The following is a 15,757-nucleotide window of genomic DNA, read 5'->3' as shown; positions in this document are numbered from 1 at the left end:
GAGAAGCGTTATCATTCAATTATCATGTAATTTAATTGGAAGTGGTCCCCGTTGATCCCCGTTTGCTGGTGAATCCCCGCATAAACCCAATACTAGAAATGACCGAAAATAATAAGTTTCATTTTTCGTCTGACATGGTTACCGGATGGCCGCTGTAATATATGGTATAGTTGCTTTTCTTCAGGAAAGCATTGTCTAGTCCATTTTTGCAATGCAGTGGCATCAACCTTATATTAAGCCACGGTGTCAGCTATGTAGCTGCATAGCAAATCTTGTGTCCTGGAGGACCGTTTGACACAGTTTGTCAGCCAACGTTTTCTGTTTGTAATTGTAAGTTAAGAGAGATAGGATTTTGGAAGCAGAGTCGTTAATGTTGGCTGAGCAGATTTCATGCCAATTCACACTTTCGCTGTAAGACACTCCATTTTCTTTGGCCACCCAAATATAAAATAGATCTCAATAATCAGGCTTCTCTAGCGAAAGAACCCGTTACAAAATAACAACCATTATGGAGTCTATGATCCAAGAAGTTTAGCTGCTCGTTTAAATAAGTATGGCGAGCGTAATGGTTTACATTAAATGCCACCAGTTTGAGATTGTAAATTCCTTGATTATATATTTTCAGTAATTTGTAAATATTTCACCGACGATCATGAACGTTTATTTTACATTAACATCGAATACCATGGTCCATTCAAGTAAATAATGATCGAAAATTGATGGCCGGTCAGATCTTTTTCAAAGAATCTCAGTTCTATCCTTATCCACTGGTAAAAAGTTGGTATAAAACTTTATACTAAAATATTGAAGAACTCCTGAATTCGAAATAGAGAATACTGATTTTGGAATGGAAAAGTCTGAAATTAAAATGAAAAATTCTGAATTGACTTAAAGAGATTTAGTTTTCACAACAGAGAAATTGGCCATATTTTAAGGTTTTTTGTAATAGAAAACTTTATTAAAATCGCTTTACTGCCTATCTGTCTGCCCCTCTGTCCGTCTGTCTGTCACACGCACTTTTCTCAGAAATGGCTACACCAAATTTGATCGGCTGGTGGGAACTGTGAATGCCCACGCATGCGTGAGTTACATCACTTTATGTAGAACTTAAGGGGGGGTGTTCATACATGCAAAAAGGGGTTGTACATTTCTTTTTCACCATAGGTGTTTAAATGATGATGCGAAATCTTAAAGACCCCTCTCAGAAGCAAATGAACTGTCACTGGAATGCAAACGGCGTCAGTCAGCATCAACTGGAAATACAAAACTTCCTGTTTGAAAAAGAAATCGACATAATGCTCATATCCGAAACATATCTCACCCACAAAAGCAATTTATAGATTGATGGATATTGCTTTCACGACACTAAGCATCCGGAAGGAAAAACACGGCGGTACCGCAATACTTATCAAATCTCACATTAAACATTATCCTCTAAAACATTACTGCAAAGACTAACTCCAAGCAATTTCCATCCGATTACAGGAGTGGCCCATCGAGATAGCCATCATCGTGATCTACTGTCCTCGAACAGATTTCTTTCCACTGGGGATTTTAATGCCAAGCACACTCATTGGGGATGCAGACTGATATTTCCCAAGGGAAGATATTTGTGGGACGTGTTAATCCGAGACACTAGACTTCACATTGTTTCATCTGGACAGCCCACTTATTGATCAGCAGATCGACAAAAAATCCCGGGCCTGATTGACTTTGGTGTTACTATAACTGTGAGGTGAGGGTTGGTAACCAGCGAACCGTGCTGTTTTCAGAGCGCTCACCCGTTATTAGAACACTTTCGAGCGTACCTCGTATAACAAGCATAAGTCAGATATTAGCAACCAAATCAACGAACTTATGGAATTTCCGTAAATATAAAATAATGACCCTGGCCGCACAGCTTGTATCGCTGATCTTCTAATAGTACGCCGCATAGTATACTACAGCTGGTCCAAGTAAAACGAAAAGTGAGAAGACAATGGCTTAAAAGATCTAAAAAAACAATTGACCAGAGCAAATCGATCGCCGCATGAAACCCTCAAGGAACAACAGGAGTTGCAAAGTTACTTACGAAGTTTATCACCTACTGAATTTCCTTGTAGAAAGCTACAGAAAGTTGAAGAGATTTGCTCAATGTGAATCACCACTGAGATCAGCAGATGGCAGCTGCACAAGAAGTGTTGTGGAAAAAGGGGAAGCATTTACAAAACACCTGCAAATATCTATATTTTTCCCTCACTTGCCAGAGATATCCGTGCCTACACCGAAGGGAAACTTGGCATTTAAAGCCAAATGAGTTGCTCAAATCTTTAGAGAACAAGTGGATTCAAACAAAGCTCCAGGATATGACCTAGTCCTGGGAAAAATGTTGAAGTAACTTGCAGGTATCGCCATCACTTACGTGTTTGAATCTAGAATTACTACTTTCAAAAATCTCACCGCACCTAGTGGAAAACAAAGTGCTACCTCAGCACCAGTTTGGCTTTCGAGCGAAGCATGGTACCATCGAATAATTTCACAGGGTCGTCTCTAAGATAAGGAATAAACTGGAAAATTATGAGTATTGCTCAGTAGTCTTTTTGGATATGGTGCAAGCCTTCGTTAAAGTGTAGCATGAAGACGTGATATTTAAAATTAAAAAACTGCGTACAGTTTCATGCAATTGTGGAACCTTTTCTTTTGGAGCGCAAATTCAGGGTGAAATACAAAAGGTTCGTGTCTCGCGAGTACAACATCCAATTTAAAGTCCTTCAAGGCAGTGTTCTTGGACCGACGCTCTATTTCATCTGTATCTTGGATTTACCAGCTGATCCTTATCTGATAACTTCAATATTCACATACTGCCATTTGAGGTGTCCACATCAATCCTCAGGTTGCATCAAAAAACTTATAAATCTGCCTAAGACGAATTGAAAAGTAGTTTACAAAATGGAAAATGCGCGTGAGCGAAGCCAAGTGCTGTCTTGTCACTCTCACCATAAACCGGCAAAACTGCGCAAATGTTTCAATAAAGTGTAACGAACACTTAACAGAATAATGTAAAGTATCTCAGTTTACACCGAGATAGACGACTAACGTGAAGAAAGCATATTAAGGCGAAAGTAATACAAATTAAGTTGAGAACAAAAAATATGTATTGACTTCTAAATAACAACTCTACGCTGGGATTTGACCACAAACGTCATAAAGCCAATATAGACTTACGGAAGTCAGCTACAGGGGGCCCAGTCCAGGATACTGCGGATGATCACCGGTGCATTTTGGTATATGGAAAACGAAAACATCTACAAGGACCTTCAAATTTCGACAGTGAGAGAGAAGATATCGTTCCAGGTAACAAAGTACAAAGAAAAGTTAGCGTCTCCCCAACCCTTTAGCCTTCCCAGCCAGCCAGTGAAAGTTGATTCAAAAAATGAAGAGAATGTAAATAAAGATCAAGAAAATGTTGTGTTTATTATTAACCGCATTTGCACAGTTAAGAGATGAATAATATTTTGAGAATTGCATACCATATATACAGTACCAGAATGCTTTGTTTCATTTTTTTGACTGTGTAGTTCCTGCGAATAAGCCTTTGAAAAAACGGACAAATTTCTAACCCGCACATATTCCCCTTCACATTAATGTCAAATCTAAGAACTGCTTGAAAACCTATTTTCCCACACCTTGCGTTTGATACCCCATTTATTGAAATTAATTTAAACTCAATGTAGAACAGCGTCATTCACGTGGGGATTCCTAGTTCCAATTTTTTTTTCGCTAAATTTGATATGTATCAATAATTAGAGCTGTTTCTCGAAAAGCACTTTGACAGTCAACCAATTTTAATAAAGTGTGATTTTCAACAAAACTTTAAAAATGAATCCTTTCTGAAAGACTTTAGTAAAAACTACCATATTCGAACGAAATGGTCAATGGGGTATCATGACAAAGAATGAGTTCGAAACAAGAAACCCTGATGTCTACAAAAGTCGACTTCCACTTGGAACCAGAGTCAGCAATAAAATAAGGGATAACGTACATAGGAAATGGATTGAGTTCATGAGGGAGAGCAAATCATGAGAGGTTCCGGCTTTATTAAGGTGCGCATAGGTTTTGGAGTTGAATTGGGATGACACTTGCCATAGGTGAGCTCTCCTGGTTGACTGATTGGGAGGTTGACTGAAAAAGAGACATTAAGTCCGAGACGCGATATGAATGTCGGCGGCGACAAGTGTGTAAACGCGTCAGACAGTTTGCTCAATATGAACTATTTCAAAAAAACTAAACAACGAATCTAGACGCAATGAAGCCAGATGGCAAATCAGTACCTACTCGATAAATGGAAAATATTTTGAGACCTAGAGAGACAGTTTTGACATTTTTTCACTGATTTTTCGGTATGATGGTTTCTGGGAATGAACCCTTGACACAAGTGATCTCTTTCTAACCCCGAAGGTCAGATTCGCGGAAGCCAGGGTAGTATACAGGCAGCACCGAGCTTCACATTAGAGAAATTCGCATCGTTGCTAGGGAAATTATAATGCGATGCAAGCCCTCGAGAAAGTGACCCCTGATTTTTAAGTCCACCCAACTACTGGCCCATGTTGACGGTATCGACATCATGGGAAGAACCACCCGAGACATACAAACTGTCTTCATCCAGATCGAGCAGGCGGCGATTGGCGCGAGATCTTGGGCTGCACATCAATGAAGGCAAGACAAAGTATATGGTGGCAACGTCAGCACCGAAAACCAGCCAACCAACAACATCAAACCGCACTGGTCAAACAGGAAGAATAAGGAAAGGATAATTGATTGATAATTTTTCCTATCTAGGGTCGAAAAACACAACCGATAACAGATACAATGATGAAATCCGCGCACGATTGTTGTCAGCCAACAGAACCTATTTCAGCTTACAAAAACTGTTCCGCTTGAAACGTCTCACCATAGGGTCAAATAATTGCGAACTCTTGGCCGCGTTTGAGAGAAGAATCCTCCGAAGAATGTTTGGCCCCCTACATGAGGATTGACGAATCCGTAGCCTACATAACGATGAAATCTGTGAGCGATAGCATGACCGTCAGGGTGTGGATAAAATCCGGCTCAAAAGGTTGCGGCGGACGGGTCACTAAATCCGTATGGCAATATCTATGGTAGAAAAAGAAGACGAGGCAGACCCTGCCTAAGATGGAGCGATGGCGTAGGCCAGGATGCCAGACAGCTTTTAGGAATATTGAATTGATGGACCTCGGCGCAAAACCGGGATGTCTGGAGTTCCTTATTAAGACAGGCCTAGACCGGATACCGCTTGTTGCGTCGTTGATGATGATGAAACAGAACGGTATTCCAATTGCGTTATGAAATTGCTTGAGGCATTAACGTAACCTGGATGAAGTGGCGTTCAACAACTGGTGTTCTTTATGATAGACGTATCAACGAACGTCTCAAATCTAAAATTTAGCGCAATTTCGTCTGTCATGTCGCCCTATATGATTCTGAGTGTTGGCCGACTATAAAAGGCAATGAACTGCGTCTTGCGCTATTGGAGACGAATATGTTGTGTTGGATTAGTCGCGTGACACGTATTGATCACCACCGAAATGAGGATATCCGCGATCGTTATGGGATTGCACCAATCGTGGAAAAATTGCGATAGAGGCGTCTTCGAGAGTTCACTTGCCAAGATTGGTCTGAACATCGAAGTCGACCAAATGGCAGGCCGAAAGAAAGGTGGCTTGATATGCTGGATGGGGATTTAAAAGCCTCGCGATTGCACCCAGATCAGGCATTTGATACAACCAAATGGCGAAACCGATTACGACGAGCCGATCCCGATTGTGAACGGGACAAAGGCTGAAGAAAAAGAGGGATATGTGCATTCGATGCCACTTTTTACCGCAAAATTAGCTTGACCGCAGCAACATTAGCCTCCTGTCGATGGGTTCTCTTCAATTCTTGGTGTTTTGTAAATATTTCGGAAAAACATAATTTCTCAGGATTATTTTAAGGTAATAATTTCCATTGAAAAAAAGCGGAAAATTAGAAGAACTCTAAAAAAATCCCAGTTTTAAAAGAAACTGGACTTTCAAATGGTAAAATTTGTGGCCAAACACTAATACAATGGTGGAAAAGATACAAAGTTGGTTGACAAATACAGCATTTCCACTTGCAATTTGCAGGAAATATGAAGATACGTTGTGCGACAAATCAACATTTTCAAGAAAAAAGCCATTAAAAATAAACTAAGCGCGTCTCAAATTGTGTCATTTCATCGAGTGCAATAGATTTTAAACGCGGATAAAAACGTCAAATGGAAAAAAACCCCAGCTCATATGTTCTCACAAAGCTGTCACAATGGATTATTAAAAAAATTATATAATTTGGACGGAAAAGTGACATAATGTCATTATTGCAAATAAGAAAACAATTCATCTAAATGAACCTGAGGGACGTAGCTGCTATTTGCAGGATTTGCGTGCAAATGATCCCTCAGGATTTAACCGTGCGTATACCATGATATGGAGAGTACATTGTTACTACGGAATTGTGTTTTATAACACACAAACAAAACAAAAGTATGGCTCAATACTATTTTTTGACTGGAAAGCCAGGATGTCCAGGTCTTAATCGAATCGAAAATGTTTAAGGCATTTTAGCAGGAGCTGTTTATGCAAATGGTCGGCCATATTTAGCAGCAATGGACTTTTGGATTTAGACATAAAGACACTTCGAAAGTTAATTAATTTATTTCCAAACAGAATTTTTGAAAATATTAATAAAAGCGATGGCCCAACTATTTACTAGAAACTCAAAATTCTCAAAACTATCGATGACATTTGGACATTTTGACAATTAATTGTAATGCGGCTAAGCAAATTTCGCTTCATATTTTCGAAAATTGCTGTTATTTGCTTATGTTTTGCTTCATATTGGACCATGCATTTTTTTAGTGTTAGTATATTTTTTTATTAAATTCAAAACTTGTATATTTACTTTATCAATGCATTTCTGTTTCACTTCATACTGATAAGACTGTGTATGGCTAAGAAAATTTCGCTCACTGCAGCCCCGCGGAGTGATAGATGAAATTTCCAATAAGGATAGTGTTATTTTCCAGGGAGCATTTTCGACACCACTCTCGCGAACTACTAATAACAGTCGGGCTTTATTCAAGACTTTACGACACAACTTTTCTTTTTCGCCCCAAATGTGCTGCATAGGACGTCCGCGTTGCGCGAAAAAAAATAGGAATTTCCCCGAAAGTTTCTGTGTTTTTAAGGTTTTGTTTTCAACAACTTTATTAAAATCAGTTTATTGTCTCTCTGTCCGTCTGTCGCACCCATTTTCTCGAGAAATGATTACTCTTATTGAAAATAAATTTGGTAGACAGGTGGGAACTATGAGTCCCCTTACAAGCAGTGAGTAGCATTGTTCAACGTTGAGTTTAAGGGGAGTCTCCATACCTGTAAAAGAGGGGTGTTGAACACTTTTCTCGCGGAAAAAAAGGCGAGGGTCTAGCAGTATTATTTTCCCAAGCAAATATTAGATTGGTTTGCAAAGGGGGGGGGGGGGGGGGAGTAAGGAAGTCCGAAGGCAGTCAATTATTTCAAGAATCCATTCTCATGCGCTACTCAAAACAAAAACCTGAAAAATTCATCTCGTATTCAAAATGGCAGTTTCAAATACGAACAATGCAAAATTAATTCGGCACAACACTGGAACTACCATATTTAGGTGAATTCGTTCCATATCGAGATTCCGTTTCGTATTTAACGCTTAATATTCATAAATTTTTCATAATTAAGCCCATCATTTTTACATGTCATTTGAAAGCTAACATTAGCCAGCTTTTATCAATTTTGCAGCTTCCTACAAACTGCAATTTTTGGTTTTAAACGAGTCAGTAACTTTGTACTAAATAAGGGGGTTAAGTCGTTCCCGAAACATATATTTACGTTTAAAACCAAAAATTGTATAATATTTTGGAGAAAGCTATCCCTTGACTATTCATTTTAGGCTGGACTGCAAATAGCAGACGAAAATCTAATCTCTTTGAAATAGCGCTACAATAATGCATACTCAAATTTAGATAAAAAATCGATTTTGAAATTTCTTAAAAATTTAAACAGTTATATCTTCCAAGTGATGATGACCTTCGTAATCAAAAAAAATATCCTTTTATAAGAAATTTTATGTAGTTTCCAACGGTATCAATGATGTTTGAGGGAGCGGAAAATTTTAATTTTATTGGAAAGGTCACGCTTTTTGACAGTATTCTCGAAAAACGCTCTTTGTAACGGTAAAAGAGTATCCATTCCATGGATCAATTTTCCTCAAACAGGTTGTACTATCCACGATTAAAATTTGTACCATCATAAACGGGACAGCCTGTAGATATCACATCATCGTATTTTGAAAATTTCCTGCGAAGCCCTCTTATGTTCATCCCAGAATTGTAGAATTGTTATTCCCTAAGAGATAAAATGTCAGTACTACATTGAATTCAATATTACCATGGCGTAGCACCTTCCAAAAACAAAATACCAATTTCTGGTGAGGTTTAGAAATTTGGGAATATTTGAAAAACAGCCTCAAAGCTAAGTGGCTTTCTTGGCGTTGAAGAAACCAACCTGAGTTCGAGGATTTATGTGCGCAATACAAAAATGTGAGGAGAAAATTATAAGTGATGATCACGAAGAGAAAAATCGAGCATTTCAAACGGATATGTACCCAAGAACATCCTGATGCATAGGGTAACGTACTCCAGTCGGTAATGTTATCACTAAACGGCAAACGCTACCCACCAATTACTTATCCTAAGTTACTGGAGAATATATAAAGTGAACTACCCTTTAGTTTTGGATACCGCAGACAAATCCGTTGACAATTTGACTCCAAGGCTCGATGGAATTCCGAACATCGCCTTGAGAGTATCATTTTGGACAATTTGAATTTGCGTTGAAAATTCTGAAGTTTATTTGGAAAATTTTGAAATTATTTCTGAAAAATCTGAACTTGGTTGGGAAATTTCTGAATTTGGTTTGCAAAACTTATCTAAATAAATATCAAATGAAATGAACTATTTCTTTAAATTAAAGCTTTTCAGTTTCGCTGTTCTTCAGAAAAATCTTTTTATCAGACTATTTTCATTATCAACAAATGAAATGTCGAAGGTTTTTCTCTCTTTATGACACACCATTTTTTTATTATCTCTCAATTTCTATTCATTCTTTGTTGTCCAGTAACTGAAATTTACCAAGCGGCAGCTGCCAGGTAGAAAATAGTAACAGCCTAATCCCATTAGCAAGATTATCCTTGGTAGATACTTTATGGATCAATACTGTGATAGCTGCTAACTGCATACCAAATGAAACGAATTTCATTGAAATCGGCAAAGGTGGCTTTAGATAATGATTGGGAATGAAACCATTGGATTTTATGTTCGTAGGCATATACGGGAGCCATTTCCAGTTGCTGATTGTTGAACTTTGGGGAGGGAGCAATAATTTCTTGAAAGCATAAACGTTTATAATCAAAATGTCTTAAGTGCCTTCCTTCTAAGGTACTGCTACTGCTGTCTTGCCCTGTAAGGTCATTCGACCATTGGTTGCAGTCGATATGCAATTTTCCCTGATTTCAGCCCATCAGCAGCTGTCGGAAATGAGTGAGACAAACATTTCCTGATTGTTCCAATTATAATTTCTACGTCAATCATACATACACAGGTGTACACCGAACCCCGTGTATATTTAAAAAATCGAAATCTTCATAAATTATGCACTCGCAATTCGCTGATAGGCTTATCTGAAGGAAGTCGTGGTTATTTTTCAAAAAACAGAAAACGGATAATTAAATTAAATGATAACACTTTCGGTGATTTGAGCAAATTAATTTTTTGCGTAACACTTGATGAGAACACAATTTTTTGATGATTTGAGGAAGCCGATAATTACGTGAGAATTTTTGAAAAAAGATGATGTGGTCATTGCTTTGTCATTTCAGATTACCTACGGTCACAAATCTGTCGTAATATTTGTTGGGAAAATAATCATACTTTCAAATAAAAAAGTGCAGAAGCGGTAATCACTCTTATAGGCTTATTAATTTTGTTTTCTAGATTCAATTTATCTGTTTTTTATAGGAAAATTCGATTCGTACAAAAAATAGAGATAGTCCTGGATTTTTTCCATTTTATCAAATTTTGAATAGATTTTTGCCGGCTATAGTTTTCAACGATGTTCAGCCGAACGTCTGGCCTATTTTTCGCAGAAGTTTATTGTTTTTGAAGAACACAGATATTTTTTGATTGAGTGTCTCCAATAAGTCAAAATTCCCCATTTTGCTACTCAACACTGGGAAATAGTAGTTTAGAATAAAGGCATTCTTGAAACTGGTGTAAATTAAGTTGCAGAATAGAACTTCTGAAGGAAACTCTCCTATAGGCAATTTTGTTTGCAGACCTTTTAACGAGCAGGATTGATGCATTGCTAACTTTCGCTCCTAAAATATTGGGTTCCACTAGAGTAACTGAACCAAATATACTTGGGCTAAATTCAACCTGAATTTCCTTTGATATCGATTTTGCCTTAAAACCAGAATCTCCAACTGAAGTTCGATGTGTGATACGAAATTGGATAAATTCCTAACAACTTCTGCTCTTGACTTCATAGCGCGGACCTCGAGTATCTACACAATTCACCTATTATTTTGAAGCTACTTTAAATCCTTTTCTGCAGATTGAACAACAAAAGCTTGATAACGTACGAATATTTCGCTTTCCATCGATGAGTTAAATTGAGTTTTACAATCGATTCTGAACTCGTTGAAGCAAGAAAATTTTTACATGGTTTCATCAAGGGTGCGGAACCAGTTTCTTTCATCATCTCTATTCGAAGGTTGACTTCACCGAGCCCAACTAATAAATTTCTCGCAAGGAAAATGATGCAATGTAGCAAGAAATTTTCATCTGAAATCTCGGCACTACGCGAAAACCCACAGAAACGATTTTCACAAGGATACTTGCGTACAGCAGACCGACACAAAATTTTCATAATATAAAAACTGGATTTTCTCTCAATGATAAATTTTATTGATTTCAATCCTTCTTTTCCAACTACAAAATTTTTACAGATTTTTCTCTTTGTTTCGTGCTAATTTTATAAATTTACAATTTCAGATTTTTTTATTTTAAAATTACACATTTTCACTTTAGAAAATTTGAAAATCACAAAAATAAATGAAAAATTAAAATAATCTGATGAGGGATGTGTGGTTAGATATATCTGGATGAAAGGGTGGGTTATTAAGGGACAAAAGGGGGACAAGAAAAATTAATTATAATTTATATTGCCGGCTTCGGAAAAAAGAAATACACGTATCAACACGCCGAAAGTACACCACACCAACCGAAATCTGCGGAATACATAGAAAAACTGATTTTACTGAGAAAAAAATTTCAGCATGCACCCCCTTGTTGAAAATTTGTATATTTTCCTCTGGAATACATGAACAGTATACGAAGTAAATGGTTCTCTTCTTCAAATATAAAACTGGTTTCCGGAGAGCTAACTTTAGTTACAATTAGAGTTGCCGGTTGAAAAGATTTTCGTGGATCGGAAAATGAACAGGAAAATACATGAATTGTTTTGCGATAATCACGAGATATGTAATGAACGTTGATGCTTGGTGATCAAAAGGACTATCCCGATTTGCCAAATGACAAGAATGAAGATGAAGTAAGCCCCACATTGGGCGCCATCTATAATGAACATGCATATTTAGGGGTTGATCAAACGATCCAGGCAGAAAGATGTCTACTTTGCTTTGAAAAAGTAGCAACCGTGACCATTCAGACCTGTCGGCTGTTAAGTCCAGCCCGACAAAAATCCTCAAAGCCCTGCGCAGTGGTTCAAGTGCTTTTTGTCACGAAAAGAATCAAAAAATCGAATATAAAGAAAATTCGTAAAATATCAGGCAAATGAAACTGCAGCGCCTGCGGAAGGTAGCAATACCTGAAATGTGTATGATGGATCATCCTGTGTGTCGGATCCGAGGAATCGTTTTTTTTTGGCGTTAATTATATATAGATATAGTGGGCAGTCTTTTTTTTGATACTGCAAGTCGTTTGAAAACTACAGTCTTAAACAGGTAAAGTGTCATATGTCAGATTTATATCGATCGCCGTAATGAAGACTGAAGTTACCGAGACTAGAACGACGTTCGAATGACTTCGCTAAAAACGTGAGAATTGAAGCCAACTCTCTACATGTGTTTTTTACGAAACCGAAATTTTCGGACTAATGGTCAGTGAAGATTTTATGGTTAATAATTACATTCTAATTTTTAAATGCTTTTTTCCTGAAATTGGATGCTGAAAATTGGGTGACACCGTCGCCCAAAATCTATCCAACGAAATTCTTTGAAATTTTCATGACTTATTCAGAAATTATTTCTACATTTTGCAAACTAGGATAATTGCGATTCATGGAGCCGTTTTTTTATGCATTAAAAAACCGGGAAAAAACACTAAGCAAAAGTGTAACAGTGTACCAAAAATCTACATTTTAAAATTTTCCAATAATTCCAGTTTTCCAACCGTAATACACTCGACACGTTAAAATGTCGTTTATTATTTTTTTCTTTAAGCTTTTGAGCATTTTTCAGTTTAGCAGCCAGAATTTGCTTATTCGTGAACGAGGCTCTAAAATGTTTCGTGCAAGGTAGTTAGAACCGTACTAAGAGCTTCTGCCGTGATTAATTATGTATTCTCAATTTTTTGGGATAATGAATACACTTCTATCGAATATAGAAATCAACTAGAAATGCATAATTTGAAATTTTACATCCGCTTTTGCCAGGAAAATGGTCTACTACGCACACATAACAACAGATAGTTCTACAGGGAAATTAATTTCCCTGATAATATTGATGTTTATGAACTAAGTAGCTCCACTTGAGGTTGATATTTAGATTTTTGCAAGAAAAGTGGAAGATCGAAACTTTCATCTGCACCTTTCCTCGTTAACACCACATTCAATGAAGAACTTTTATTGCAGCTCGAATCAATTGTTACAGAACTATGCTAATACGTTCAGGCACTAAAAGTCGTAAGACAAACATTCGTCCTTCATATCAGGTTCTACTGACAGCAAAAGAAAAATGGTATCCGGACACAATATCCATTACTGATGTTTCACCGGGCAGTGACTTTAGAAAGCTTAATCGACCATGCGGTGCAAATGATATTTGAGGTATAAAGCAGTGAGAACTAGTTACAATCATGGATGTACTTGTAATCAACCTGCCTGATCGTCCTCAAAAATGCTGCTGCTTTTAACCACTGTCTACTCAATGCACACTTCGCCACTATCTGGAAGAATGCAAAAATAGCCCCAATCCCAAAGAAAAATGAGAACCCGTTGATACCAGAGAGCTACAGGCCTATCTCAATCTTACCGTCGTTTTGCAATAAGGTGTAGTTTTGCCCTCGCGACTGACAATAATTCGGTCGGCGTGGTCCTCCATGTATATTAAGAATTGCGACAAACGGGGGGCCTACCTCTTCTCACTTGTTTCATCAACCTCAGGTACCCAATTTGATTTACGACATATTAATACCATGCTTAATTTCATAGTCTTCAATTCATTTTTGCGAAATATCCCAACATTGACAATTAATGCAAATTTCACAATGAGCACACATGTTCATCATATTCTTCCTTACTGTTCATACAGCAGCAAAATAGAGAATAATCGTCCAAAATAAAATCTCGGGAGGCATTCGTTTCATATACAATCATTCAATACGTCATAACTTAACTTACCCTGGGGAAGCCAGCGTATGCTTTCTACTAGACATGTAAACATAAGAAAAATAAAAGAAAGGATTTGTAACATATCAAAAAAATAGTCAAAGAATGGTGCCCCGCCAAATTTGCGAAGATCCAAGTCAAGAAAAATATCTTTTCTCATTATCTTTTGCCAATGGCCTGTCGCCATGTAGGACTTTTTCGAGATTATACAGTCTAGACAGTTTTCCGATATTTCTTTCTTGGAAGAATGCATAGTAGCTTCCGTTTGGAAGGTAAAAATGAAATTAAAGGTGAAGGTGGATAGTTTAACTGAAGATACTTTAACTATGGAAATATTGTCCTAATATTGATTTAGGATACCAAGGAGGCATCGCTTTTCAACGGGCCATATTCTGTAAGGAGGTAATTTGTAAAGGTTTATCTATGTAGTGGTTGTTAAGGAAGTAGATGCTTTTGGAAAACAACATAAAGTTATAGATTTATTCAAATTAAAATGATAAAATTAAAAGGAAACTCCAGTTGAATTTTTATACAAAAATTTATTATCCCAAATTAAATTCGATCCTTTTTAAAATTATGTTTGCAATTCTACGTAGGGGTTTGCTTTGAAATATTACCCCAACTTCCTCTCATGAACTATTTCATAACATTTATCCTCTACAGAGCTGGGTAAGGTAGCCTATATAAATAAATTTCATCCTAACCTTTCCATTGTGTTAACAAATGCAATTATGAAATTACACGTTCAGCATGCATTATATATCATGGAAATAGTTAGCTCAGTATGTAGATCAACGGGTCTAACAAGGAAATTGTTCAAGTCAATACAAAAGAATTGCAGGATTTTTAAAAATAGAAAAGTTACGGAAAAAACACTAAATCAAAAAACTGTTGCATTGGCTGAATTCTTTATATGTCTCGATCTCATAGATGTTTGCGTTCCTCTCTGTACCTATCTTACTACTGTAGATTTATCATTTGCGCAACGTGAAATGCAGTGATAATGAATGTAAAACAATAATAAAAGGAAAGGAAGGACCGGGTAAATATCCTGTACTCCACAAAGGAGTAAACAGGAGAAAAAGAATAGAAAATTATAAAACATTTCTGTTTTTGCATTAACGCATACAAATAGTATATATGGAATGGATCTCATTTTTGTTTCTTGCAGCAATTTTTAAATATCTTATTATTTTTGGGGTCCTCCTTCAGAAACCCCTGATGTATTATTTTGTCTCCTGCAATCTTTTTTTGCATGGATGAAGGGAAAACAATATTTTTGTTTAAACCTTTTCTGTTATTACGATGTGAAGAGGGAAAGGAATGAAATTTGTGACCAGCAGTTCGAGACACGTGCAGCGATTCCGATTGGGGATCATAAAGACTGGGCAAGTGGCAAAAAAATAATAATTCCGAAAAGTGTTAAATGCGGTTGTCAGGGGCGAAATGGTAGATTAATTAGAGATCAAAAAATTGGTGGAAAATAAACAAAACCATTTGAAAAACAAAAAACGAATTCGGAGAAAGGGAGCAGAGCCCGGGATCTCCAAATTATAATAGATCAGAAAAGTAGCTAACATACAAATAGTAAATAATTCAAGTAGACAAAAAAATTTTAAAAGTGGTGAAAAATTGGAAAATAATTTGTAAAAAAACAAATGCCGGTTTCTGACAATATGTAGAATTGGAAAATTAGAATTAGAAAAAGCAGTTTTTGATGCGCAAGTATAATAAAAGTAAAATAGTAGATACGAGGGTTAAAAATCTACTGTAAAAAGTAAATTTTATCCGAGTTTGCTCACCGTATAATCTATCAATTTTATGTTTTTTAAGAGATTGTTTCTTTGTTTAAACAAAATCCCCAACTACCCATATAACTCACTTTAGTTTTCTGAAGCGATTAAAAAAAAGATTCCTCACAATTTGAATAAAGGTACATAAGAACCTGATGTCATAATGAT

The sequence above is a fragment of the Hermetia illucens genome, chromosome 2, assembly GCF_905115235.1.
Source record: "Hermetia illucens chromosome 2, iHerIll2.2.curated.20191125, whole genome shotgun sequence".
Lineage (NCBI taxonomy): Eukaryota > Metazoa > Arthropoda > Insecta > Diptera > Stratiomyidae > Hermetia > Hermetia illucens.
Note: the sequence above shows the minus strand (reverse complement) of the source record.